At 38.9% G+C, this 27,899-nt stretch overlaps 1 protein-coding gene and 1 long non-coding RNA gene across 11 annotated transcripts in view; both read left to right on the top strand.

Annotated features, from left to right (window-relative positions):
* The window catches only part of LOC110830226 (nucleolysin TIAR), a 907,764-nt gene that overhangs the window by 377,249 nt on the left and 502,616 nt on the right, over positions 1–27,899 (top strand). The window lies entirely within an intron of this gene.
* The window catches only part of LOC147873196 (uncharacterized), a 43,008-nt gene that overhangs the window by 11,032 nt on the left and 4,077 nt on the right, over positions 1–27,899 (top strand). The window contains exon 2 of the long non-coding RNA XR_015536097.1: positions 23,107–23,152. This is a non-coding gene — a long non-coding RNA (uncharacterized LOC147873196). The remainder of the gene's footprint in view (positions 1–23,106; positions 23,153–27,899) is intronic.

Here is a 27,899-nt window from a genome sequence, read left to right as displayed (position 1 = left end):
AACAAATGAACCTGTACACCGAGCTTTCAGTGGGCGTTAAACTAGTAACATACAGATCGATCAGTCTTAATGTAGTGCTGACGTAGGCCTGTAAGTGGTAAAGTGAACTTGAAGTACCGTGGTTTTCTAGTGAAAGATTCAATCACCGGTCAGAAAAGGATATTCTGGCGGCGACTCGGATGCAGGAACCGTGGAATACGACTTCTAGTCACCACTTCGCCGCCATCATTGTGATTACTGGGAAGAGAATAGCAATTTCATGGTTCATTCACTGTGATACTGAGTATGAAGTATCTTCACTGGATTAGTAACCGACTCTCTCCTGAGTATTAGCAGTTTAAGTTTCGGCCGGCCACAGATATGCCGACGATACTCCAGTTTCAAGCCCAATGTTTGTTGTCTCAGAAGCGTCGTTTCACGAGTTTCACATAAATTTTACCCACCTTCTTCTTTACGTCTCCCCGGGGGTATAACATATAGTGCCTCCCGCTGCAACAACCCTGAGATGAAGCGAGGGGACGGAAATAATCAGCAGTGGTGGTTTTGTAGCAACCGCGGTCCACAGTCCAAAGCTTCTGCATCAGTAGAACCTAAAGTACAGATGACTGTCGTCATACGCTGGGGTTGCGTTCAATCGCCGCGTATATCGAGAAAACTTAAAACAGGAGACGCAAAACATGCTGTAATTTTAGTAATTGATACTCCATGAAAGGCCTTCGTTTTGAGTCCTCGGTTTCAGAATGGTCGGGCGACACAACTCAGTGGGCATGAGCGGTTAATTCTATACTGTGGATCTTAATGTTCCTCATGATACGAAAATAAATCCGCTGATAGTGGAAGAGCGTATAACGGGAGTCACCTGTGTTTAAACTAAACAGGCCTTTGTCTACCCTGTGTTTCTGCTTGCCCACTCATCCACCCAGTTATCTGTTCTAAATGTGAATTTGCAAATGATAAGGAAGGAAGCGGTCGTGGTCGATGTTCGCCTGGTAGATGTTTACCGACGTTTTAGAGGTGATTGCCCTGATGATGGAGGCAGCAAGAATCTCTGAAACATCGGCAAAACTATCTTCACGGCACAACACCTTAGCGGATAGTGATAATCTTCTTCTCTTGATTGTCCTTAGTCCAAATGTTTGAATGACAAAGAATGATGTGAAATAGACCAAGTTATTTTTCGGAAGTACGCTTATTATATATATTTTTATATATATAATCGTATGCTGGAAATTGACAGAAAAGGGAAGAAGTAAACCACTAAATAAATTTCTTTTAAGTGTGTATTTTCCTGTGTTTTGGATATACAGAAACGTAAAAGAATTCTATGAATCAGAGATTTAAAAGAACGAATTTGATTTAAAACTGACTCCATTATACACGTGTTACTTGAAAGCGTATGCTTGCCTAGATGGTAAAGCAAACCATGTATTCATACAACTCCATGTTTCATTATCACGTTGAAGAAATCCCAATCATCAGCCACTTAAATCTTGCCCAGTCCTAACCCTTTTTTTCTCACATGTTTTTTTTAATATTTCCCTTCTGTGTTCCCCTAATACTCCAAATTATTTCTACCCCTGACATTTCCTGACGAAGTCTTAATACATCCAAAGCGTGCTACATGTTCTGCAAATCTTAATTTCCACTTTTTACCCCCAAAAATTTATATGATGGGAGTACGAACTATGAAGATTCACATTACATTACACATCTATCTTTCTCTGGCCCTGTTTTGTTTAATCTCTCCCGTTTTCATTTTAGCATAACCCAGAAATATTACGTGTGCGCTAAACTACACAGGATCCTTTTGTTTTCATTTTCGCTGAAACAAAACTTTGTGCTGTAGAAAAGAGAACGCAGAATTGTCTTTACTGCTCTTGGCTGCCACAACGCCACACAGAAGCGTAGAGCTTTTACAACTTTAAGAAAATGTTATCCCATTTGGAGTGACACTTAATGAAATATCTTAGTCGTACTAAAAACTTTAGCCCATGTTTATCTGTTTCCATTGTCTTGCGTTAATAACAAAAGTTTTGCTGTACATGAGACACGGTCATTGCTTCGAGACACAAATGACAAGCAGTCAGCACTAATTAACAATGTTGAATCACCATGGGTTGCACCGACGGAGGACATAGCGACACTGTTGCCCTCTACAGGCTGGGAAAAGAATTCACATTTTTAAGCACGTATTTCATCTTTCTTTCTGTCTGTCTCCCCGTCTGCGTTTTGTCTGATATATCTATTCACTCTTTCTTAATTTGTCTTTATAATGTACCTGTTTGTCGGTGTATTTGTCTATCTATTTATACAATATTTTATATGTGTGTACATGCGAATATGTCTTTTGTAAGTTACGTGTCTGCATGTCAGTACAGACGAACGTTCCCCAAAAGACGGAAATGACATGACCGAGATTAGTTAGCCCGAAGCAGGAAGCCCAATTCCGATTAGAGTATAAATAAAACAGAACCTCCGGGATAGCGTCGTAGCCACCAACACGCCGTGATGTGGCGTGGCGTGGCGTGTAGTGCGGATTGCTGGTCTCTGTCACATACAAATTGTCCTCGAGGCGCCACGTTATTTTTTTTTTTTTTTAGTAATTGAGATTTTAATAACTTCAGGTAGATTCACACTGGTTGTTCCAACTCTTTTGATGTCATAATATTTACAACCACACAACGTTCTGTTTAAGACTAATACACAGAATGTTTCAGAAATATTGATGCACACATTCAATGAATTAATTAAATGCTTTTTAATAAAGTAAACTATGGCACTTAGTGAATTAGTGAATCTAGTGTAGGTGTTCAAAATTACCAACGTCCACGATTTCCGTAAACACACTGTGCGGAGATCGATAAGTCGTTAATTTTTCGTATTATAATTTGTATACATCTTTTTTGAAATATTCTTTATTAATCTCATTACATTAGGAAAAATGAAATCTCTCCTCGGTTCAAGTTCCAGTAAATATGATTTACCTAGCTTACAAACTAGGAACGATATAGTAACAGGGCCATTATCTAAACTGCATTTCGCATGGAATAAAAACTGAAACATCGAAAATATCTTGCTTTCTAGCCTGGGTAAAACTGGTTTCTTTTTCGGGAACTAGGCTCCTTGCTGCCTTCAGCTTGAGATGGAGAAGAACGCATGTCCAGTATAAATAAATATGTTTGTAGTAAATATGTGTAGTAATGGTGTGACGTGCTGTATTCGGTGTGTTTTAACGATAAAATGTGTGACGAAGTGTAAGCGTTTAAAAACTTCCTTCAATATACAAAGAAAGCTGTTATTCACCTATCCGCCATGTTAATTGGCATTTAGGAATGCTTGCCTGTAGAACTGCACGTAGGTTACCCGGCGTTACAGATATGTCGTAGAAGTTGCCCCATCACCACGGCGAGCTTGTAAGTAGTCTGTCTATGGACTAAAGAGCAGAGCAGTCTACTTGCCTAATGCTTTCATCTTCAGCTATGAGTGAGTTACAGAAATAAGTAAATATGAGAATAATGATTAGTGCTGTGAATGGTTTTAACCGTGTTTCAACCTGTTTGTTATTTATTTTCCTTTGTCGCTTTACCATGTTCTTCTTCCCTCAGCTCTTCTATTCTTTCCGCTTTTGTCTTATCTTCTCTTACATGAGCGCGAACTTTAAAGTAACTTCAGTATCTCTCCTCGCCTTATCCTATTGGTTGTTGATGCGTTAGCATTGTATCTCACAACGTATGGGTCTCCCGTGGCAACCAATCTGTTTACCGAGGGATTTAAAAGATTTCATACCCTTGTGTATTTGTTTATGTTCATGTTCTTGTGTCCCAATGTTACCCCTCAAGGCTCCTGGAGAAGGGGCTCATGCCGTGAGAACTGAGCATAAATTGGCCTCCCTATCCAGCATTGCTTTTTTCCGTGGCCGGAAAAGCAACAAACCTCACGGAAAACAGCGGAACAACTATAGTTATTGGAAACATAGACCGGCATGTTCCTCCTCTTGGTACGAATCTAGAAATGAAATAGTGTTATTTGGTTTCGTTTGTTATTCAAATTTTTGCTGTGTTCAGAGTGTTTTATTTTATTGCGAATTTATTTGACGGCATTCGTTAAACATGTCCATCCGTCTGTCCACATATTTTATCTCCGAAACCAAAATGGACTTCGACTGAATATTATTTGATGAGTCTATGCTAAATTCAAAAGTGAAATCTCTGCGCACGACACGACAATGACATATGAAAATACATAAACATGAAAAGGATTGTCGCAGAACGAAACATGTGGCCTTGAAGTGTATAGTAATGCGTAATTAAAGTTTGGCTATGTACACAGTATAAAAACTGAGATTTAGCCTACTCGATGGCGGGATCACTTAGGATAGTGAAAGGCTCTGAATTATACAGAAGGAATAGGATGTTTTTTCCACTTTTTCAGTATCATCGTCTTCTGTGCCCAAACACTGTACCTGCTTTAGTCGGACTTTTCCATCGATTGCTACGGGCGGATTCTTTCCTTGCGCCTTACTTATTCTTAGGGCCTGGACGCCTCCGGTTCGTGACCAAGTCGCATGATAATCGTTGCTGCATGCAGGCTTTATGGAATTCGTTTCGTTAGTTAAAGTTCTCTGTTCATTGGCGGCTCACAGCTTACAATCTTCTCAGCGCTTCCTAGAGCATAACATACAATGGAGCTCAATGGGAGTGAACCTTCACCTGTACACATAATCCTGAATCCTGTCACGTACTACTTCTTCTTCTTCTTCTAATTATTATTATTATTATTCAGCTTGGAACCGAGATAGCTCAGACAGAGTCGAGTCTGACAACGGTTCGATCCTCGGTAGGGTCAGAGGAGTTTTTTGTAGCCTTTACGTCCACATCTAATATTAATTGGATTACTTTATAAAAAGACATTTAATTACTGATTTATTTTTAAAAATAACCGAGTAAGTAAATTCTACCTAAATACTAGCATTTACTTTCACAACGTATTAGAAAAACCGTACGTCAGAAAAATTGTCTAATTTTACCTTAAATAGGCCATGACGGCTTCCTTTCATGTCTCGTCTGATTCAGTATGAATATTCATTTTCCTGTTTGATTATGTATAACCTGAAGAGAGCGATCTGTTCACTCACCGCCGTGAGAACCTTAAATCTTACAATGTAGCTCTAACCTATTTTTTTTTTGATAAACCTTGCTTGGAATAAATTAATAAACCAGGCAGAACACTATTTATTACGAAAATACTGTGTGTTGAATTGTGACCACTAGCCGCCACTGATTTCCTCCCCTTCGTTTCTCTCATCAGTAAACATTCTTTCACATTAATTACATCAAAAAGTTTTCGTCCGTTCGTCCTCGTAATGAACTCGATTTAATTGCAAGTGATTTCAACACGAAGGCCTGCTCGTGTGCATAAATAAACTGCCTTGGCGAATGAGTTTTGAAACTCTGGGTGTCTGCGAATGGTTTAAATTATGTGAAAGAAACCATCGATGTATATCGATGCATGAATTTGGTTATAATACTTCGGTAACCCCACTGTTACATGAGCTCACTATGTGTTTTAGTGGAGAATAATTACAGTCAGGAATTTCAAGAGCTCTACTTCACAGTGTCGCAACTTATTGATATTCTGTAAAACTGGTAATAACAGAACTGTCTACACCAGTGGTATTCAACCTCTTTTGTTCGCGTACCCCTAGATATAATTTCTCTTCAACTTTGTACCCCCAAATTTGTTGGTATATAATTCGAGTTATACATAGTATATAATCTACATCTAAAATAAATTAAATAAATTACATTACTGATTATTCAGTGTTTATCATAAAATAATATATATTTTTTTTAAATTTCACGTACCCCCTAAGATGTCTTCGCGTACCCCCGGGGGTACGCGTACCCCAGGTTGAATACCACTGGTCTACACAATACTCTGGTGTTGTTGTGCTAATGTCATATGTGTTAAGCTACTCTTGTTTATTGGCATTATGCTATAGTTAATAAGTCAAAGTCCAGCATTCTGAAGCTGCATGCAATAAAGGTGTTTTGCTACAAATTTGCACAACCGAAGCAGATTAATCTGTTCGTCAGAAGATCTGGAAGCAAAATAGTAATTGTTGTTTTACACACACACACACACACACACAGTCGCAGGAGAAAATTGTGACAGATTAAGTGACCCTGTTAATTTCGCACCTAAAAATGTCATCTCCAAATGAAACAGAACAGAAATCTAATTTTGCGTTTTTTGCCCATTGAAGATATAGCTAGTCTTAATTTCCTCTTTGCTATTGCATCCCCATGTTCTTGCTTCATTTTTATATTTTCTTTTCGTCCTTTCTTTCCATTGGCGAGGCCAGCTAAATGGAGGAACCTAGGCGAGTGTGTCATAAATCTGAAGATATAAAAATTTCTACCACGTTCCAGCCAGAGAAGTTGCGCCCCTCCACGGTCGTTCTGTTCTGTGAGGGAAGTAAAGAGACCGGGGGGGGGGGACTTGACGACTTAATTCTTTTCTCTCTCTTTATATATATATATATTTTTGCATCGAGCTCGTCTTGGTTCCACCATTTCCCGAATAGGCCTTCTGGGTTAATCTAATTAGCGAATCTCTCATTCATTTATTCAGGATTTCCCCTGTTACCGTTCCCAACCTTTAGGGGCGAGGGAAGGTGTGTAGCACATCCCAGGTTGCTGTCATGAAGGAGACACATTGGGGTGGAGGGTTACGATGTCTTCAGTAAGAATATGCAGTGGCGGTTCTCGTTCTCGTAATTCCTTACAAAATCAAATGTTTGTATTTAACACGTTGACGTAGTGAATACTATGGTACAGCCGTCCATCTGAGTTTAAAAAGGTATTTTAATGATTGTACAGCGTAATCACATGAAAGCGAAAATTGTTCACTTATTGAACAAGAGAGTTTGTTTACCTATGTAGAAGTTTTTATAAGTTTTGAGACATTTGAAGTGTAAATATTTTAATTAGATGTAGATGATAACTAACAACGAAACACACCTCATTTCCCTTAGAAATATCGATTGATATATATTCAAAAGACAATCTTTTTTGGGAGAACTGTATGAAATTAACGAGTATGCTCTTGAAAAAGCAGGTATCCAGACAACAGTAGTGCCTACTAATGCAGGAATGTTTGTACGATTGAGGACTTGTCCTGTTCCTTTATGTAAGCCGTGTAAACTTGTGTATATTGAAATATTTTCTATCAATTTATTTGTTTAAAATTACGCCGCTTTAACTGTTAACAAAGATAAATTCGTCGGTGCCGTTTCTGTACACATTGCAATTCTAGAAGCTACATAATTTACTTTACCAGTATGAATGTTGTTTCTATAATCCTTACAAGAATTAGATGAAAGTAATTATTCTTTTTTGTTACTATCAGTATTGCTGTAGGAATTAAAACTCGACTGATTAAAGCAAGTAAGGAACATTTAATCGTAAAGGACAAGTTATGGCAGCAGTAAAGTTGAATCCGATAATTTTTCTTATGTTAACTGACACCGTAATCTCTACGCTGTTTCAGTCCCCGTCTCAAAAATCTCCCTTCTTTAAATATCATTATCCGTTATTTTTATCTCCTATCTACCCTTAGGTTTGTGTTTCTTACAGAAGCTGAAGTATTTTTCTTATATTTAATTCTGCCGTTACGTAAAATGTAATGGTTGTACGGGTTCTCTGCCTTGATGGAACTCTGGACTTATTAATTCGGTCGTACTCTTAATAGGAACATCTGTGTTGTGCCTCCAAACGCCATCCTTCCAGATGAGATCGGCCAATTTTCTTCGACGTCATAGGATTTTATACTGCAGAAAAACAACTTGCAAATTCAATGTAAGGATCTGACTCTGCAAAGTGCTTCGAAGTCAATTAAACTGCACCAGTTGTTGGTGAATTTCAACATGTTAAAAGAATACCATTCGTATAAATTAAATTTTTATGTCACCTGACTCGAAACCGTAGAGCTTTTTTATGATTTTGGCGAGAGCTTCTTCTTGAAGACAGGTTGCACTATCTGAAATCTGATTTGACGTTAATGTTGGACGAGCTTTGTTAGATCAACACTCCCCCTTGCATGTTGTGTAATTGCATTGAAAGCGTCTTGACATAACAATATCGGTAATATCAATTCCGAACAGTTTCATACTAAATATGGGTTACCTGTTGTGATACATTGTTATTTGTAGCCGGCGTTGACAATTCTTCCGGACTTCAGATGTTACACAGGTCTACACCTGTAAATGCTAATATACAGAGGATTACACAGAAGCCCGCGCAGGTCACGTGATGTTGTAACCTGCTCCCGTCAGTTGTCTTCCAAGAGTCGAAGTACAAGGATGTCTTTTTCACAAGTGCAATGTGTGTTCATTTAAAATTGGCCAGCTTCTCCCTTCATCCTTTGCAGCTCGTGATTCGCGGTTATTCTGCCGTGCTATATACAACCAGTACAGTTGAAGAAGATTCCATAAAGGAGTGAAGATTTGATCATTCAATCGTTCAGTCACTAGCAGCATCTGTGTTAGGACGGTTCTGCAGTATGGCCTGTCTTGGACATGCGCCCTTCACCCTCCACCCTATCAGTTGCTTCTATAGCAGCATTAAATTCTGCACTTTAAAAAAAGTTCTTTCTTCATGGATGTAGGGAGTATTACAGGCCACTGCTTATTCGGCTTCAACGATATTCTTTATAGACGTGTTTGCTTTTTCCGCCGGAAATGGATGCGGGTATGAGACAAATGATGATTCCTGGGGAAAAAAGAAGGTCACAGTTTATCCTTCGTCGCTTAAAATGCGGTTCACAGATTTGTAGGACTCAAAAGAATAATGATTGTGTTGTTTTAGCTGTCCCGAAATATTTTTTATATTTTACTTATAAGCAGTGCAAAAATGGACGCGTAAAGTTAAAGTCGTTCGTCCATCTGTGTTTTAGTTCCAAAATTACTGAAAGTTGAATGTTTTAAGGCAAAGAACATTTGGGTAACATGAAACTGTTATGAAAGCTAATATTTTTTTTTCTCAAACACGATTCAACTCGCAAGAATGGTATCTAAGATCAAATATTTTAATTCGAAACCTTCTCCGATATGTTGTATATTTAACGGAATAAAAGGAAGAATTGTCTGTGAACACGCAAAGTTACATTCCTTTGAGACATAAAAGAGATGAAAATCTTATGGCTCAAGAAGAAACTTAAGAAAGATGATAATAACTTGAATACATTTTCGTGGTAGTTTATATGCTATTTTTAAGTAACAGGGTTAATTAATAATAAAATATTCCCGTGTACACAAGGTAAAATACTATAATGGCTTACATTTTTGAAATATTTAATGAATGTTCTCCAATGTTAATTCACTTACATTGCGAATTTTTTGGAATAGTTAATAGACTGGTACAATAGACGCACAAAGCTCCGCTTCTGTCTTTATTGACGATCACTGGTTCTGTTCGTGTAATGGCGAAACAGTGCCACAAAGATACAATGTGATCGTGTGATCCTGTCTCGTGGGGTTTCATGCCATATTCCGATTGTGGCATTATCTGACCGGCTATGAAGGCGTTCCTAGCTCCATAGGTAGGCGAGTTTAACGCTGAGCGGAAAGGAGAATGGTTATCAGTGGCGTTTCCTTCTGTTCTTATGCGTTCTTCGCCGAAATCTTACTAGTGAGATGCATGTATCTGTCCGTTCAGTCCCTTATTCATTTTCAAACATCAATGTGGAAGTCATTTGACCGAAATTATTGAAACTAGGTATAAAGATTGTCGATTAAATGCTCGCCTTCCACCACCTCAAGTTCTTGGGTAGTTCGTGATGTACGTCTACCCAATATTGTTATTATCATTAACAGAATTAACTAACGCTGGCGTCGAAATAGACAAGTGTGCCCTACTGTCCCGTTCCAAGGCACCGGCTAGCGGAGACAAATGTCGTGGTCCGATTCTTATCCTAGATTTTTGAACGACCGCGCACCCAAAAGCCCACACTACTTTACATGCAGGGATTGAAGTTTAAAATCTCATTCTAGGCAAGAGATTTTTCTTTCCTTTTATCTGTGTTGTTCTGTGAAGTCTGGAGTCGTACATTACGACTGATTTATTTCCCATCTAAGGTATTCTACTGCTTATCCGAAAGGTCTCAGAAAGTTACCATGAGCAGAGAAGCCGAAGGAAAATTTTGAGATTGCAGAATAGAAGAAAAATGTGGGTAAGGAGAATGAGAAGGAACTGGATAATGTGGAGAAGAAGAAGCGAGAAAGACAGTGGCGCAAATGAGTAGGCTAAAAAGAAAATTAGTAGAAGAAGAGAAGAGCTGACACTTAGAACATGAAAGTTGATGAGAAGACCCGGGTTGAGTGATGAGAAGTTTGAGAAGAAAAAGTGTAAAAGGATAATAGTGGAAAAATGGTGGAGAGAAAGTGAGGTTAAAAGGACAGTTAAAACGGAAAGAGTAATAAGACGTAAGGGGTGACGATGAAAGTTAGAGAAGCTGGAACATGAGAATAAAAATTGTAAGAAAGGCGATGGAGCAAGAAATGTGAAGAAAATAAAAGTGGAAGAAGATTAAGGGCAAGTAAGTGAAAGAAAAGATTTTTAGGAGAATAAGAGAATAAAGGCGAGAAACACGAGGAGAAGAAAAGACGCTTAATTACCAGGACTTGGTTCTTCCACTTCACTTCCCTGGAACTGTATCATCTTTTTACCTGCACAGTGACTTTGGGCCTGGAACCAACAGAACACGGACAAAGGAAAGGCAGGGGTGGTTAGAATTGTTGGAGCGTGTTGGTTTTGACGTCCTCTACCGAATGGTAAATGAGCCTGGACTTCCGCTCCAGTTGTCTGTATCGATTTACCCCCTCCCGAACCCAACCACACGCACACACACACACACAAGAAACAAAAGAAGGAATGACAAAAAAAGAAGCACAACACAAAAAGAGTAGACAAAAAGAAGTTATTTTTTTAACATGTAGACATCCGAAACAGAACGACGCTTCCATGGAATTCCAAATTACTTTTTCTGTTTCGACAAACGCTCAGAAAAGGGATGAGTGCGGTTTGGACCTCCGGGGAGTTCGGGCTTCAATTGTATAGTTCATGGACCTCAGCGAAGTTCTGACTGTCATAAATTAATGACACATGTTTGCATACTTAATTTATTCATTATCAGTTTTATTTATGCCAATGAAGATCCGACGAAGATGAAATTCACAATGAAGTATATTCAGATCTTTCTTTTTTTCCCCTTTCTTCTGGTTCTTCCTCTTATATTTCTCACCCTCTTGTTTGTTCTTCTGCCAGTCTCTTTATACGGCTCCTCATGGTTTAGACTTAAAAAGTCTTACCTCCATATTCACCGTTTAGACGTTCTTCCTGTGTGTTTTAGAATGCTTTTGACTTGTATCGAAGATGAAGTTTCGGAGGTTTTATTATTCTATTAAGACGAGTTAACCAGTTTCAATTCAGTTTTATGAGTATACTGAATAAATATTTATTTTAATCGCATGAAAGTATTTTAGTTTCGTCTAATGTTTTATTGCCTTGACACTTATTAAGAATCTTATTTCCGTTGGTTTAGATATGTTACGTTAAATGCAAAAAGATGTAAGTTTACGTCGAAGTTATTTTTATGATTACGTAAGTACCACACCAAAATACGTACGGGGGAGTGGAGGTGTAGATAAACGAAATCTGAACGTTGGCATTAGATAAGCTCAACCGCGTCCGCTTTGCTAATTGGGTAGAGGTGGTCGTAGCATCTGTCGGTTTGTTACAGTTACAAAAGCAGATCATGACGTCACCGAAATATGTGTCATTCTGGCACACGCTAACGTCTTGTCACAATGTTGCTATATGAAATCTGCCTTTGTTTATATTTGTAATGCTACCATTTCTCCATATACATTACTTTATAATTGGAAGTAGTGTAAGCCGTTTTCAGACCTATAACTAAATTTTACCTTATATAAATCTGCTGTCGTCAATTCTCCGTGAATCACACTTCGCTGTCATATAGTAATGTTGGTCTTGTTGATGCTTTGTGAATTCGGTTCATAAATTTGGTTAACGATGCCAGTAATTTTGATGTCGATTTTCACACATTTAGACGACTATTTTACAGTTGGTAGTTGCTAGAGTATCGTAAAAGAGCATGAAACAGTGAAATAACGAAACAACATACGATCTAATGAACCAATCAATCAGCAAGGCACTCTATCAATAATCGAAAAGTCATTCATCCAACCATTGAAGCACACAAAAAGTTTTCCAGACAATAAGTGAAGCATATATTCAATTGGCCGATTACATGGATTAGATTAGAATGGATTATTTATTTGGTTGAATTCTCCATACAGTGACCTGTGGCCGCCTAAAACCGGGTTTTCGCGGCCACAGTCCTGTATTAACACTACTTCCTTTTATACAACTATTCCTTATTACTGCTGTACCATCCTTACCAATTCCAATTCTTAATTCCTAATTTTACTCTACCGTTTACATCTTATTTTATACAGGAAGTTCCCTACATTCCTGACATCCATATCCTTAGTAAAATTTATTATTTTCTTGTAGGCTAGCTCTTTACTGACATTATGGCTGACTATATGATTAATCGTCCAATCAACTGTTTGACAAAATTTACCGATCAAACAATATGCAACTATTCGATCAACTAAGCAAGAAAATAACCACAGAACCAAATAACTAGCCAGTTGAACATTTAACCAAGCAAAATGTCGAGAGTTTAACTGATTCTGCTACCAACTGTCCAAGCAGCCAATTAGCAAAGGCACCAAGAACTCCGTGAATCTGAATTCCCCTTCAAGTTTATGTATAACTGAAACCAAAATTTATCCCAGTTTGAACATTCATCTTCCAAGTGCTGTAGACTTTTAGTGATGGGAGAAGACATTATGATAAACTTCATTTGTTTTTATTATTCTACAGTTCTCTTTATCTGGTTCCTCAGTAACTTGTCTCCGGAAACTTTCTTCTACTACCCTTCCAGCCTTCGTCCCTTCTATGGGAAATGATGTGAACAAAAAGTAGAAAGAAGTAGGAGCAATTTGTGAAGCTTTTGCATTACATTCTTCTTGAAGAATTGACGAAGCCTGAAAAAGTAAGGGGTTATAATGCATTGACATTTTTTAGGGGCGTATTACATTTAGTATTCTAATACAAGCTTGTAGCCATTGTATATTGCTTGCATTGTATCCTGCATTATATATCTATGCTTTAAAAGTATAACGACCTCCTTGTCTTGTCTGTTCTCGAGACGACCGTGTCCTTCTTTGAAACACAACATTCTTGGGTATTGAGGGTGAAAATACGAAAAGTACATGTTGATAACTCACTGTGCATAACTTTTATAGTTTTATATCTTGTGTTGTGTAGGTGTAAATCGTCGTTTCTCACTGTCAGGTCAGGTAATAGATGGAGTCTATTTGTTAGCGTTTAGATGTGACTTAATTTTAAACCTTAAGTTTTTTTTTGGCAATTCTGTTTGAACTGTGTGTTGGAGCGTAGAATGAGATGGAAAAATTATCATGAAAGATTAGAGGGGGTGATTTGGAAGAAGGTTGTGGTGGCCCGTTTTGAAGTATTAACCCAGAATTGGCCCCGAGAGACTGACGAAGACCACTTTAAACATCAACCATGATTATAAATTTTGGAATTATAAGGGACGAAGTAAGAGAATAAGTAAGAAAATACGTCATGAGGAGTTCTTGTAACTTGTACTGTTGCTTTAGTGTCGTCTGGGTAACTAAATCAATAACATATGCATGTGATGTAGCACGGGGGAAATAAGAAATCCATGCAACATTTTGGTTAGAAATCCTCTTGTGGGAGATTCACGTAGACTTCTGTTTATGTCGTCTGCCTCAAGGATTCGGACAGGACAGTGCTGCCTTAGCATTGGGTCCAATGAGGCTTCGGTATTGAAGGTAATAGACCCCTTGGTTCCACAAAACAGGATATATCTTGATTAGCTGGCTAAATATCAGCTGTTCGAGGGGGATTCGGTGCGATGTAGTTAGTTGACGTCATTTTGAAGATAATGGAAAGTTTTAATTTATATTGCATGTGTTTTAAGGTTACTTGTTTCGTTGTTGCACGATTATATGACAAAGGGGATTCACCGTTCCCCTCAGAGTTGTCACCGACCGGACCACGCCGAACAATGACGACCATTGTGAAGCCTCTCCACCCAAATTCACTCTCAACTCAAAAGGGAAATCAGTTTCTCGTTCACTGACTTTGGCCCTTTTAGATGTTATAAAAATAGCAATTTCTTCAACTAGCCTTCTCCATCCGTCTATTACATTTCCTCAACGTCTCCCCAACTCACTACCGAATGGTTCATAAATAATGTCCTAACATTCCATTGTAAGTATCGAATCGTCTAAGTAAACTAGCTCAATGGAGAAGAGAACTTGAGAAGCTAATTGTACGCTCAGCTGGGCAAGAAATTCCTCGCGTTTTATGGAACCTTAAGGTTCCCTAGCGTATTCACACTATCGGCCTCTATTGTGAGTCAGTTGAATCCAATCCACACTTCAAACACTGGTTTTCGAAGAACCATTTTAATGTTATACTCCCACCTACTTCTAGGTCTCCTGTCCTTCAGGGTTCAAAGCCAGGAATGTTGTAAGCATTTGTTACATGCCCGTACGCCCTATTTATTCCACCTATCTTATCGTGTTTGTCGTCTAAGGAAAACTTAAAGTTGTCTTATGTATGATAAGTACGAAATGAAGGCGTCTCTGAGACTTGTAGGTTCGGCTTAGCACATTATAAATATCGGAAATTAATGGAGGTTAATAGCCTGCACGTTTCGACCACTTTACTCTCCGTATACGTTGGAAAGTGGGCAAAAAGCCGGTGTGAGCTCGTGGTAAATGGAAAAATCCTACCCTTGCAGTAATCTAAGTAGGTTCATCTTTTCAATACTTCTTATTATATGATTGTTAAACGTCCTGTGACACAAGTTCTCAAAGGAAGGAAAGATGTGCATTTCGAGTCCAGGTTCGGCTTGTGCAGATTTTGGGAAGAGGATGAGAGATGGAAAATAACTTAAGTTTCAGCTCACTATAATTTATACCAAGGGTTTAGCTATGCACATATACATTATAAGCACAGAAGGAAACATGTTCCTGCAGGACGTATCTCAAGTGCGAGGCACACATTTACCTTCGACGTCGACTGATTCTTAATTTGTTACCGAACAGTTTCTCTCCTGTATAATTTCGTATAGTGCTGAATGAGATACTAATATTTTTTGATTGATGTTAAGGTTTTTAACGGCACTGTTTTAACTTTAGAAGTATTTATGTTGCCGAATATTGTTTGAGAATTGTTGATAATAGGTTGTTCACGTACGCTGTTTCATTTGCTAAAGTTTAAGTCTACATTTTTCAATTAAATACGAATATCGATTAATCGATTATGCTCGGCATAAATACATTGTTTCCTGTAGAATCATATATTTTATCAAGTGGCATTATTTCGTTGGTTAAATTGTTTAACGACGGAGTTTCAAGTAGAAATGTTATATTTGTTGAAAAGGGCGCGAAAATACTTGATTATTTTGTTATTCCGTTTTCCCCTTTAAACTGCAGAGGTCGTTGTATAAGCTGTGCACCTTTATGTCAGCATTTTTTATGTTTCTTGATGCAACGATACATTTGATACCTTCCGTATACTTACGTACGTGATCATTCATGAACAGGGATTACTCCACGCGGTTTGGCGTTTACAGTTAAAAGAGCGTTGTTAAATAACGTAATCGGTCTTCACATCCCTTCTGACACACAGAAAGTAGTGAATGATCTCGTGTTCTTAGTCTCTGTGGTGGGACGACGATGACGTACGAAATTCACCTTCAGCAGACGTCGACAAAAAAGTTTACGAATTTCTGAAGTTATTCCATCTTGGAATGTTGTATACTTTCCCACTACCCCCTCGCTCTCATGGAAGCACACAAGCACATATGTGTTTTCAGATACGCTTGTATGAAAATGCATACGAAGTGGGAGAAAACTGTCACTAGGAATATTCCCCTTTTCTTAGTTGACTGGAAACAAGACAGGTTCAAGTACGTTCAAGCGTTTGAAGCAAGGGGACTTCATCCAAACAACACTTAAAAGTTCATTTACCACAAAGGAATCACAGGTGTTTCTACTATAAAGACGGTTAAGCTGTGTAAGGAAAGAATTGATCACTGTTTATTCTGAGAATCATGCGAAACCCATAAATACACTTTGCAAATAGAATGTGGTTATTGAATGTTAAAACTTAATGTAGAACGTACAATTTATGACAGTGGTAAAAAAGGGTTATAAAATAGTGGAGACTTGTGGATTGCACATGTTTTTCAGATTCATTCTCTACGATTTCGTGCACTTTATTGGCCGTGATATTCGTTTATTACGGATAAAGTTCTCTTGTGACTCTAATTAAACTTTATTTGTCTCAATACAAATACTTTTAAATTATTCTTTCGCGTATTTCTTAAAACACTCTTAACGTCGAAAAATCTTTGAAATCAGAGTTTTAGATATCGATGTCATTTGTGCAATTTTCTTTTGTGTCCTAATATTTTCTACGGTGAGCCTCTTTTGATATCAGCGTTAAAGTTGAATTGTTCGTCTTAAATTTAGTGGCTTCTAACAGTATTACTGTCCCTATAATAAATGACAAAGTCGAAACGAATGTATTAAAAACACGTCTTTTTTATTTTATACCAATATGGCGACAGTGCGAACTAGCTCCATTTTATGTAACGTTCTTAAATTTTGTGAAGCAGTAGTTGTTTGAATGAAAATGCAGCTTTTGGGGCAATGCAAAAGACGTTTAGATCGCAATAACTTCATGTTTTGCGGACGTAAACGTCGGCTGTGTTGCAGAACACAACTTAATAAATGTTATTATCCTTGCCACGTAAATTGAGGTGTCTGTAAAGGGGAAAGCGTCAGTTATTCTTTTGTCCGTTTACCTGCAGTTGAGTTATGTGGTTCTTATCCTCTGTCTTTGCCTTGGGAATGGGTGGTGGGGAACCCCCTAACTGTTTATTGCAGTATTATGTAGGGAAATACTTGAAAATAGGTCGTCATTCATATGAGACGTCAAGGTTTGGCCTGACTTTATATGGACATTACCCAAATTGAAAAGAAAGAGAAAAGACGCGGAAGAAAAACACACATACAGTTGCATTAGGCAAATGGAAGCAGCTTGTAGGTTGTACCCTTTGCAGGGATGGTCTCGGCGTCTAACTGGAGACGTATGGCGAGGCGAGAAGAAAGTCCAGAAATATTATACTTTTTGTAAAAATGCGCTCACATAGGAATGTTAGTATTTTCCCCAACACAATTCACGGAAAACCAAAACCCGTAGATAAATGGCTGACTACCTGGCTCCCCGATCGACTGAGCGGCTAATTTGCTGCCTGGCCGATTAATTGGCTAAACTATTGACATAGTAAGTCAACGAGTGATTAACTGAGTGACGGTTTCTGGGTTGGTCAATGAAGTCTTCGCATTTGTGAAATTAAAACATTTAACATCGTGAAAAAAACCGTCATTGGGCTGATTCCAGATTCGGTTCAGTCCATTATATAGGTCTATCTATAAGAGCTCTTTTAATATTATTCTCCATTACATAAATAAATGTTCCAAATTGTTTCATTCTTTTTGAGTATTTGGTTCAAATGCTTTGCGCATTTCTGATTCTGCATAACATAATATTAAAAAACAGCGCTATCCTTAAGAATACTCTCCTCTCCTCTCTTCTCCTCTTTGGTGTCGATACTCGTCGATTCAGAATCGTTCATTTTAGTGTGGAATAATGAGAAGTTTTTGAAGAAGACTGACACCTTACGAAGTTTTGTCTCTTCTCGGACAGAAGTGTAAACGGGAACAGTTTTGAATAAGGGGTCAGTGTGGCGCTCTGAGGGAACTTGTTGAATGGAGAACACGTGTAAAGCAGTGACCCTCACCGGAGCAGCCAGAGCGAGAGAAAAACTTCGCCGCTGCATGCTTGTTCCGGTGCCCGGAAGGACGGAATGGCAGGCAGGAAGGGCGACTCAAGTGGAAATCTTATTTTTGGACCGAAAGTGGAATTTAGAAGAAGAGGGTTGGATACAGTAGCATTAAGTAAAACGAATTCGTTTGCATCAGTTGTTTTGCTTCACTGCAGAAGTCGTGGGGGTTATGAGGGAAATACTTAACTGGAGAGGGCAGGGGTTACTTGAAGGAAGACGGACGGTCACTTCCGAGAATTGTGATGCATAATAAAAGGGCAAGGAATGGGTGTTGCAGGCAGAAGAAGTGTCTGTTTTTGGTTTCGTACACTTGAAGTTTACTGACAGAGTACGTAACTAAATAACTGACTAACCAACTTCTACTCAACTAATTAACTAACTAAATCCGTGGTAGCAGAACCTGCAGGTTATACACCGACAACACCAAAGCCAGCCATTGGCCACGATCCTGAGCCAACTCCATCCATTTGCCATCCTCACAGCCCAACTTCCTAAGATCCAACTGGATAATTAACTAAAATAACTTAATAACTATTTAACTGACTTAGTAATTAAATGATTAATGGCTACATAATTTAAATTTCTAGGAATTAAGTAGTTAATTAACTAGTAACTTAGTTTCAGTTGACTGAGACACTAATTAAACCAGTGACCTAATGCCTAAGTAATGGACCCTGTTCAGTACAAAGATCTAAAGGTTATAGTTTTTATATAACAAATTGTGTAGTGAATCTATTGTCATGGTCACGTTGGTTAACAAAGAGCTATACCGCGAGAATTAACGAATACAAATATTTCCGTGGTTGATTCACAAACAAAGAATCTTGCCCTGGTCGCATTGGTTTTCACAGCCATTGTGTTGTTAGGGTAATTATGTAGAAATGTTGAGGTGGACGAAAAATGCGGAAACGAGATGAAAACAAAACGTTTCTACAGATATGTTTGTAAAATATGAAGAGGACAAACTACAGGGAAGACATTAACGGAAGGGGATAGTATTAAAACGGATAATAGACATTCTTGTGGCAGAATAATCATACAAGTTGCTGATTTATGCACAGTCGTACAGGTTTCGTGCTCGTGGGTGTTACATCAGACTTAGTATGGAAATGAGGTTTGATGTTCTCATGGCGGTGAAGTAAATGTAAATTGTAAATCCTTGTACAGTTATATGCAACGTTTCGCAGCAACATACTCCCCCTTGTTCAGGGCTAAAATATTGTAACACACATATAAGCAGGCTTACAGTAAATGTATAGAGTTTAATAAGAATGGGTAACCCGAAGTGTCCATAGAAATGAATTAAAATGAATAAAAGTAACTTATGGTGTCTTCAGTATTTCATGAAAAACGTTCGGGAGATTTAATAGATATACAAATTTAATATAGTATAAGCATTTGAGTAAAGCGTTCCTTAAATGCACCCATAATCATCACCTACACGGTTCCACTGTGTTTAGTAATTTTATAGGTGTGCCGTACAGAGTTTTATTCAATGGAAATGTCTGTAGAGGTAGAGTGGACACATGCTTTTCGAAATTTCTTGCAAAACACAGGAAATTACTGACTAGTGTGTTTAGACTACTTTTACACTCTGTATCTGCTCCTCTTCAGGGAGACTGTTGGAAAAACAGGGAGGAGACAAAGTTCCGACATTGTTGTAATTGTTCCGCCGTGTCTGGAGTGTCGAGACGGCGATAGCAACGACGACAAAGTTCGATGGACGATTAGCTCGTCTCAGAATGATGGTGGGAGGGGGTTGTTCGGCGTGTACCTGACCGGAGATTCCACACGTTGACCGAGATTTAATTTAAAGATTCACTTCCTGCTACTGTGAGGTCTACCTAGCATGGATTCTTCAGTCACTTCAAGGAGTGTCAGAATATTGCCTACACTAGCCCTAAGCGTTAATTAAATCGGCTCATTTCATTAGTTTCTGCTGCACTTACAGTACTAGATTACCTGCATCAGTATGTTGGTTATGCGTTTATAATATCCTAAGCTGCCTACATACGTTGTCTGTTTTTCTGGGAACTTTGTATTCAAACACCTGTAGTATTTATCGTGCATAATCGTTACTTTTACTGCGTTTATAGTTTAAGTTATGAAATTATATATCGAAAACAGGATTCTGATTTCATCATGTAAAAAGGGAGGAAGAGGTTAGAAGACCAGTCTGTTGGGCCCCCTGGTTGTGCTTGCCTCACACTTGGTCTGAGCAGAAGGCAGAATCCAGGTTTCGAAACGTAATTCTGTACTTTACACTATGGATGAAATACTAAAGGACGATTTTACACATTGTAACACCACATCATTGTCATAAACCTTTAAACCTCGTCTTGTAATTTATATTTTACCTTCAAAATAGGAGATCGTACGTCACCACCAACTGGCGATGTGTATGTCTTCGTGCAGACACAGGGACGTGCTTTATTTAATTTTTACTTGTGAAATGATTTTACTTTCTAAAATTATATTAATATTGAAGTGGCACTAGGTTTTATATTGCACGCCCTTGGAAAGAGCCAGTATAATAATCGATGTAACATGAAAATATATTTCGAGTCACCCAGTGACCTTGGCGTCTGGTAGAGCTGGGCCCTCGACGCTAAACCCAAATAACGGCATAGAAACTGGAGGCTTAAATGTGTTGGCTTTATGGGGAAAGAAAGGAGGACATCAGCTATGAATTTAATGTTCGCGGCAAGAGAACTCCTAAGTATTCGTTGGAAAGCATGCCCTGTGAAGATTGAAGATTTCTGTCTTCTGGGTTGTTGCGCTGTGTAGTCTGGTCGATGTTAACCAACGTTTCAGAGGTCATACTGCCTCCGTCATCAGGGCGATGAGTGTGGCAAAACTCAACTGAATGCTTACAGATATTCTTAAGTAGGTACAGTAGCTCCTGTATCAGGACTCGTAACGTAGACTGCTGTTTATCCAGTTACATTATGAAGTGGTTGATATTCTGGTTTCTTTTAACACGAATCCGCCCTCATTTGTGTTCGTTGCACTCTTTGGTCCTGTGTCGTTTCGTCTTATAAAAATAAAATAAATTACGTTTATGTGACTGAACATACGCCTTGAGTGTGTATGACGGAAGGAAAGAAAATCATTCATATTTTTAGCTGGAGCTGACTGCTCCAATTATATACGGCGAGGCGACTTCACCTAAGACGAGGCTACTCTATGACCTATTAGCCGACATCGGATAGACACAGACACATCGTCTCAACTAGGTTGTTAGCACTCCTGCTCATATTTTAGAGGTCCCGCGTTCTGATCTCGGCTCGAGACTCGATAACTGACTGAAAATTTTCGTGGTTTCACTCAGTTATTCCCGGAAAATGCCGGAATGGTCCCTCAAATTGAGTCATGACCGCTTTCTTCTATAATCTTTCTATTTGAGTATTCATTAATCCTGTCATTTAACGCTATTGAGGGCGTCGTTAAATAAATAAAGGAAAACGGCCGAGTCTCCTGGCAGTACTGATGACAAAACAAATCCGGTGGTTGCCTTGCTCAGTATCCTGATTCCGTTGAGTGCGAGGTGGCCATGGCTCCAACTGGCAGCGCCACGCAAGAGACCAAGATTTACGGGAGCCTCGGAAAGCTCCTTAATTCCACGGGACTCGGCAGCAGTGGAGGGATAGGACGGAAAGCTTTCTCGTGACTTGTTAAATCCTCGGCTAAGGGCCGGAGGAGAAAGTCTGCCGTCAAAATGTGAACGATGAACTGTGAAACCAATTTTCGTGGAAAAGATTTTCGACGCAAGGGAGCGAGTCTAGACTGCTGTATTGATATTAAACATGTTATTCTGAGTTTTATAACTTTTTGCGATGGATTTTAGACTATTGTCTCTTATCTCGCAGCTTTGTATCTCTATTCGAAGGTCTTCTTTCTGTCCTCTTCTACCATTACTTATCTGTCTTCCGCTTCTCCTCAAGTTCTTCCCTCTCATAAATCTTCTCACTCCTTCTCTTATGTTAGCCCTCTCGTCCTCTGTTCCATCTTATTATCTCCTCCGTATATTCTTTTCCTTGCACCCTCGTGTTTCTTACATTGTTTACTCTCTTCTTCGTTTTTCTACTTGTTGTCTCTTTCTCCCTTCTCATTAGTGTCCGCTTAGTCGTCCTGTTGCGTATCCTCTGCATCCTCTTTGTCATATTCTAATATGCTTCCCACTTGTCATCCTCTCCTCCTCCTTTTGAACCTCTTCCTCTGCCATTTTATTCTGCTTTCTCCCTCCTCAGTGTCTTTTTTGTCTTCTCCCTTCGTCGTGTTCTTCTATTTATCCTCCTCCTCCTCCTCTTCTATTCCCCTCCGGTCTTCCTATTCTGCGGACATTAGTCGCACGGTTCGCTGTGCCGGCTTTGCTGATGATCCCTGCCCTGTACTTCTGCTTCCCGACTGATCCTCTCGCAGTGCTTCCCTTTCATTGGACCGATAACTGATCGCTGGTTTTGCAGATCCCTGTACGTGATGCAAGCCATGTTCTGACTAGTCTTACGGACCTCGTGTGGAACAGTATCCCTTTTTTCCCAAGCAAATCACTCAACGAAAAGTTCTATTAAAAACAGGCGTCATCTCATTCCCTGCTAATGCTTCATTCTGCGTCCAGAGACTAGATTGAGCTATTAATCAACTATATTTGGTAGTCCAATTCTGCGTATAATATACACTACGTGACATTTGTGAGATGTACAGTTGAAGTTTCGGCGTGTGCTAATGGATTTAAAGGGCAACAGAGATGTTTTGTATGCAATTTGTAGGTGTTTCGGATTTTTTATATGATCTGGGAAATCCGAATGGCCCGGGATTATTGTTGATCACAGTTTTGCAATAATCGGAAACTAGGATATCATTGTTGCATTTTTTATTCCTTCCCAGTAAAAGCGATTTACGTCGCAGTTCCTTTACGTTGTGGTTATATAAAAAAATGTGATCTGTTGACGTTACTGTCCGTGATGCAGGGTGAAGAAGACCTTTGAATTTTCTGTGTGCTCCAAAGAATACGCCTTTAAAATCTTTTATTCTTGCTTGCAGGTATGTTCTGTCGAACTTCTTCTAACTCCTGTTCTACATTTCTAGGGTAAGTGAACCAATTGACCGTTTTAAGTGTTCTTGTTCTTATAAGTACCTTTTAGATTGTTTAATTAAGCCGTATAATTCCGTCACGAGCTATTCAAATTGGTTGTATCCTAACTATATCTCATAATTATGATACTTTCTTTTCTTTGGACATTCATTATAAGTTATTTAAATTACAACTATTATAACAAATTATTAAAAGTTTTGAAATTTATTACTTTAGGGTCTCCGAAATATAGTGGATCTTAGAATCTTTACAGTGTTATACTTTTTGAATTTTAATTACCGAAAATGGGTATTAACATAAAATGTGATAACACTAGCACATCACTGTCTCTGCCTTTAAATATTCATGTTTTCTGTTTTATCTTTAAAGACACATTTGTAAAATCTACTAGTACTTCAAGATCTCGTTTAAGGTACCTTTCAGTTTTACTACGTTGCACTTCTTTAGATGCTGGAAGACGCTGATTGCAGCTGTTATATTGACGTGAATTCAAGTCTTTCTCAGATTATGTAGAACCATTTATAAGTAGACTCCATTGCTTAATGAAATGTTTGTACGTGTTAGAAAGTGGAGCGAAATCTGCGATATTATCCGGTCATTCAGTATTTTGTACAGTGATTTGTTTCCCTTTAAAAACAAATGAATCGTCTCTGACGAGAGCTGTTGTCCCGTTGCATGAACGCCTGTGTTTGGAGCTCGTTCGTTACAGACTGTTCTTCTGTGAATGGCCTTTAATATTGTTCACAGTGAACCAAAGTGCTTATTGATTTCATTGTGCCAGTGACCAGCGCTATACTGCGGTACAAACCGTTTTCATCCGGCTCTGCTGTCGTGTAATGTCATTGTAAATGCGGGGCCCTCGTGCAGTGACTCTCTGTATTTGACTAACTGTTGTCCACTGTCATGAAGGAAGGGACCGTAGGATAATATTTAAGCGAATAATAAAGAGATAGTGCATGAAGAAGTGGACTGAAGTGGCTGAGCCTACGCTCCAAAGGCTGGCTTTTTGGTTGATGTACCGTGGAGTCCCTCAGAAATTTACCGACGCCCTGATTATGGAGGCAGTAAGCACCTTTGAAACATCGGTCAGATTCTACCAGACTACACGGTGCAACAAACCAGACCACAGTCTTCGTCATAGTCTCCGCCGGTAGAACCTGAAATCTGACAAGACGAGATGTTTTCGGGTTTCATGAAATAGCGGATTTTCCTAACTATTTGTATAACTATCGACATTGCAAAGAAGACTCTGTACTTTGGGGTTAGATCCTGAATAGAACAATATTAATCCTAATATAGGACACCCGAAAGGGCTAGGTTTATAGGGACCGGACAGTAACGTAGTTCGGTCCTTATAAACGTAGCCCTTTCCGCTCGATTAGCTCATTCATCGCTCTGATGACGGAGGCAGCATGGCCTCTGACACGTTGGTAAACATCTACCAGACTACACGGCGCAACAACCCAGAAGACAGAAATCTTTTGTTATCTTGTTTCGTTTGTTCTGTGTTCTTGCCCTCCGTGTTTAGTTCAAGCTTCGTCTGAGTGTGTATGCATGATAGACGTATTTCGCATGTTTTATGTATGAATATTGTTACTTTGTTTATATGCGTTAATAATCTTGGTGTAAACACAGACTCAGAACATATTCAGCACAAACAGGCCACGGAACTCGGAATTCAACCGTGATCAGTGTTTTCTCATTCGCTTTAAGGTCTCTCCGTATAGCTGTCGCATGCAGACCACAAAAATTGCCCTGGGATGCGTCTGTGTGTACCGAAAGAATAATGGAAATTCATTGAAGAACGATTTTAGAAATCCCTGATCGGAAATACATGCCATAACTTAGCCTATTGCCAGGATGGGTACCACATATCCCAGAAGATATAATGCTTACCAATGGCATTTCTCTTCCCTAAAAGCGTTCAAAATCTTGCGTCACACTTGAACCCTACATCACCCGGGGTGAGGAACATGGCAATAAATAGACCACCCACTCCACCATTCTAATACGCAAACACATCGCATAGGCAGACCATAAATAGAACATACGCCCTTAAAAGCTTTTCAAAATACGTTTCTTGTCTAAGTCTCCCCCTGCCCTGGACCAAATACAGAATCCCCTCCCACCATCTCAAACACATCGTGACAGTTTCGGGATTCAGAGGAGGATTTCCGCCCGGTTCAATTACCCAGAAATTAGATTTGGTATTGGAGGGGAGGCCAAGTCTGTCGCGGGCTGGAGCAGGTGTGTTGCTGCACGGCCTACATTCACCCCCATGCGTCATTTTTCACGAAATGTATGACGTTAATTCATGCCTTGGAGAGACAGACAGACACACATACACAACTTTTCCATGTGTTTCTTTTATTCAGCTCGGACAGAAAACTCACAAAAATAATGGGAGGACTTCAGATACATTTTACGAAATTCGTCCCCACGCGATTTGCAACTTACATTGTGGTTTATGTCCTCTAGGTCTGGTTCTGTGGCTTCAGTTGCCCATTGGTCATAGATACTCCATGTTGTCCCTAATAATAACACGTGCTTGTACAGATCAGTGACAATCTTACCAGTATGTTCTAGATACAAATAATGAGTTATTACAGAATTTACGTAAGTGCCGATATGTTTTTATTATACAATATGCATGTGAAGGACCCAAAATGGAAGGCCATATCCGTTTGCTATCTCAATTTTTTATTTCCCGAAATATGAAGTTCTTTATTGACTAGTATCTGTTATTTTATAGCTCAATTTGAAATGTATCTGGTTTGAGAATTGAAGTTCTCACGGTTATGAAGAATTCAATTATGGTCTTCGGAGTTGTAACTCCATGTGAACTTCTATATACCAGCGTTAGACTGGGAAAATATTACATAAGGAGAATTTGATTGCCAAATATTGTTGATAATATGGGAAATGCATAGAATATGTTGGTTGCTTATCTTAGGGGGATGTCAGTGTGGATAAATAGACGTCAATGGAAGATTATATTAATATAGATTTTACAGAAGTCGGTAATGAAAGTAGGAGCTTCAAATTCCTGTAAGAACGTTGAACTCCTTCGCCAACGGAAATACTATGAACGTTTGTAGGGAGACGTATACCACTGACTTAGACTAACAACTGAAGGCATTGTACAATGTTAATACATTTGTATAACATTTAATTATATATATATATATATTGAAAGATGAAAGTATATAATATCTAGACGTCCCTAAATATGAAACTAAACCCTTTAAAGCCCGGTGGGAACTGTATGTATCACCTGCTTTAACAGTCAGTAGTGTTGGATTTCATAAAAATGAGTCTTATGTGATTCTCGCTGTAAGCATGGATTATTTGTTTAAACAGCGTTAACAAACTGGTCACTGTAATGGTGCAGTGTGGTGTTTTCTCTGCTGTAGGGACTGAATTTTTAAATATTATTTAGACGAACTTTGTCTTTAAAGAGACATTTCGTTTGCTTCTCGTATATTTTTACACTTTTGCACCAGGCACATATTGCAGACGTCACACTTTGTGACTCAAAAGACGATGGCACATCTCAGAAAGCCCCAGGGTAGCAAAAATGTGGGGGTGGGGGGTGGTGGGTCTCCGAGGGAGTTGCATCCGCCACAGCGCTCTGGATTCTTATCCGTAACCGTACAGCCTCCACAGCAGTTGCTGATTTATGCCAGCGTTTTATATATCCTCTCGTCCGCTGCTCGTGGGGAGTAACGAATGATGAAAGACTTCCGAAGGATTGGCCATAGAAGGAGAAACAGGCTTAAAGACGTGATTTTGCTTCTAAATCAAGTCGAGAAAGGGATTTGCCCCTCCCTAGCCGCTTTGAAAGTTTGAATCATTATTATTGTGACGTCAGACGCTTAGATGTAAATAACGTATTGGTGCTGGTTTGAGATATCGACAAGAAATCTTCCGACGAACAACACTTCCTCTTCATACATTTGAAATATAAGGTATATTGTATGTACAGGATGTTCGAAAGATCCACAGTTTACAGTGATTCTGTGTGTTATCAGAATGACTGACATAAGAAAACAAGAATGGGAATGTAAGACTTGAGGTTCTCACAGCGGTGAGTATGAAGATATTCGTCTTCTGGGTTATTGCGCTGTGTAGTCTGGTCGATGTTAACCAACGTTTCAGAGGTCATACTGCCTCCGTCATCGCCCTGATGACGGAGGCAGTATGACCTCTGAAACGTTGGTTAACATCGACCAGACTACACAGCGCAATAACCCAGAAGACGAATATCTTCAAGAATGGGAATGTAGCTATAAATACAGCAATTTATTTTAAAGTTCTTTCAGTTAATGAATTTTCACGAATCTTTATCTTCTGGAAATGATTGTTTTGGCGTGAATTTTTTTGGTATTTTAAAAGATCATTTAAGTCTTCTCTTTTCAACAACAGGAATTTAATCGTCGCCATAGAAATGTAGTGATACAAGGAGAGTTACTTCAGTAAAAATCAGCATATTGAGGACTATTAGTTCCTCTTTCTTGGTATATATGCGGAATGATTTACTATTTCATGAATTTGTAGATATGTTGCGTGATCATAAACTAGTATCTGTTCGCCATAATAGCTGTCTAAGCATCTGACCTATTTTTATGGAATAACACGTGCAACCTGCCGCGTGAGTAGTTTACCTGTTATCATCTGACTTGTAGTGTGGACAGTTTTGTGATTCTTGGGGTTTGGCCTAGAATCGCTTTCCGCTGCTACC

The sequence above is a fragment of the Zootermopsis nevadensis genome, unplaced genomic scaffold (assembly GCF_977971745.1).
Source record: "Zootermopsis nevadensis isolate Lab colony 2312 unplaced genomic scaffold, Znev_1.0 Znev_ptg000021l, whole genome shotgun sequence".
NCBI classification, from domain to species: Eukaryota; Metazoa; Arthropoda; class Insecta; order Blattodea; family Termopsidae; genus Zootermopsis; species Zootermopsis nevadensis.
This window is presented reverse-complemented; position numbering and strand designations above follow the sequence as displayed.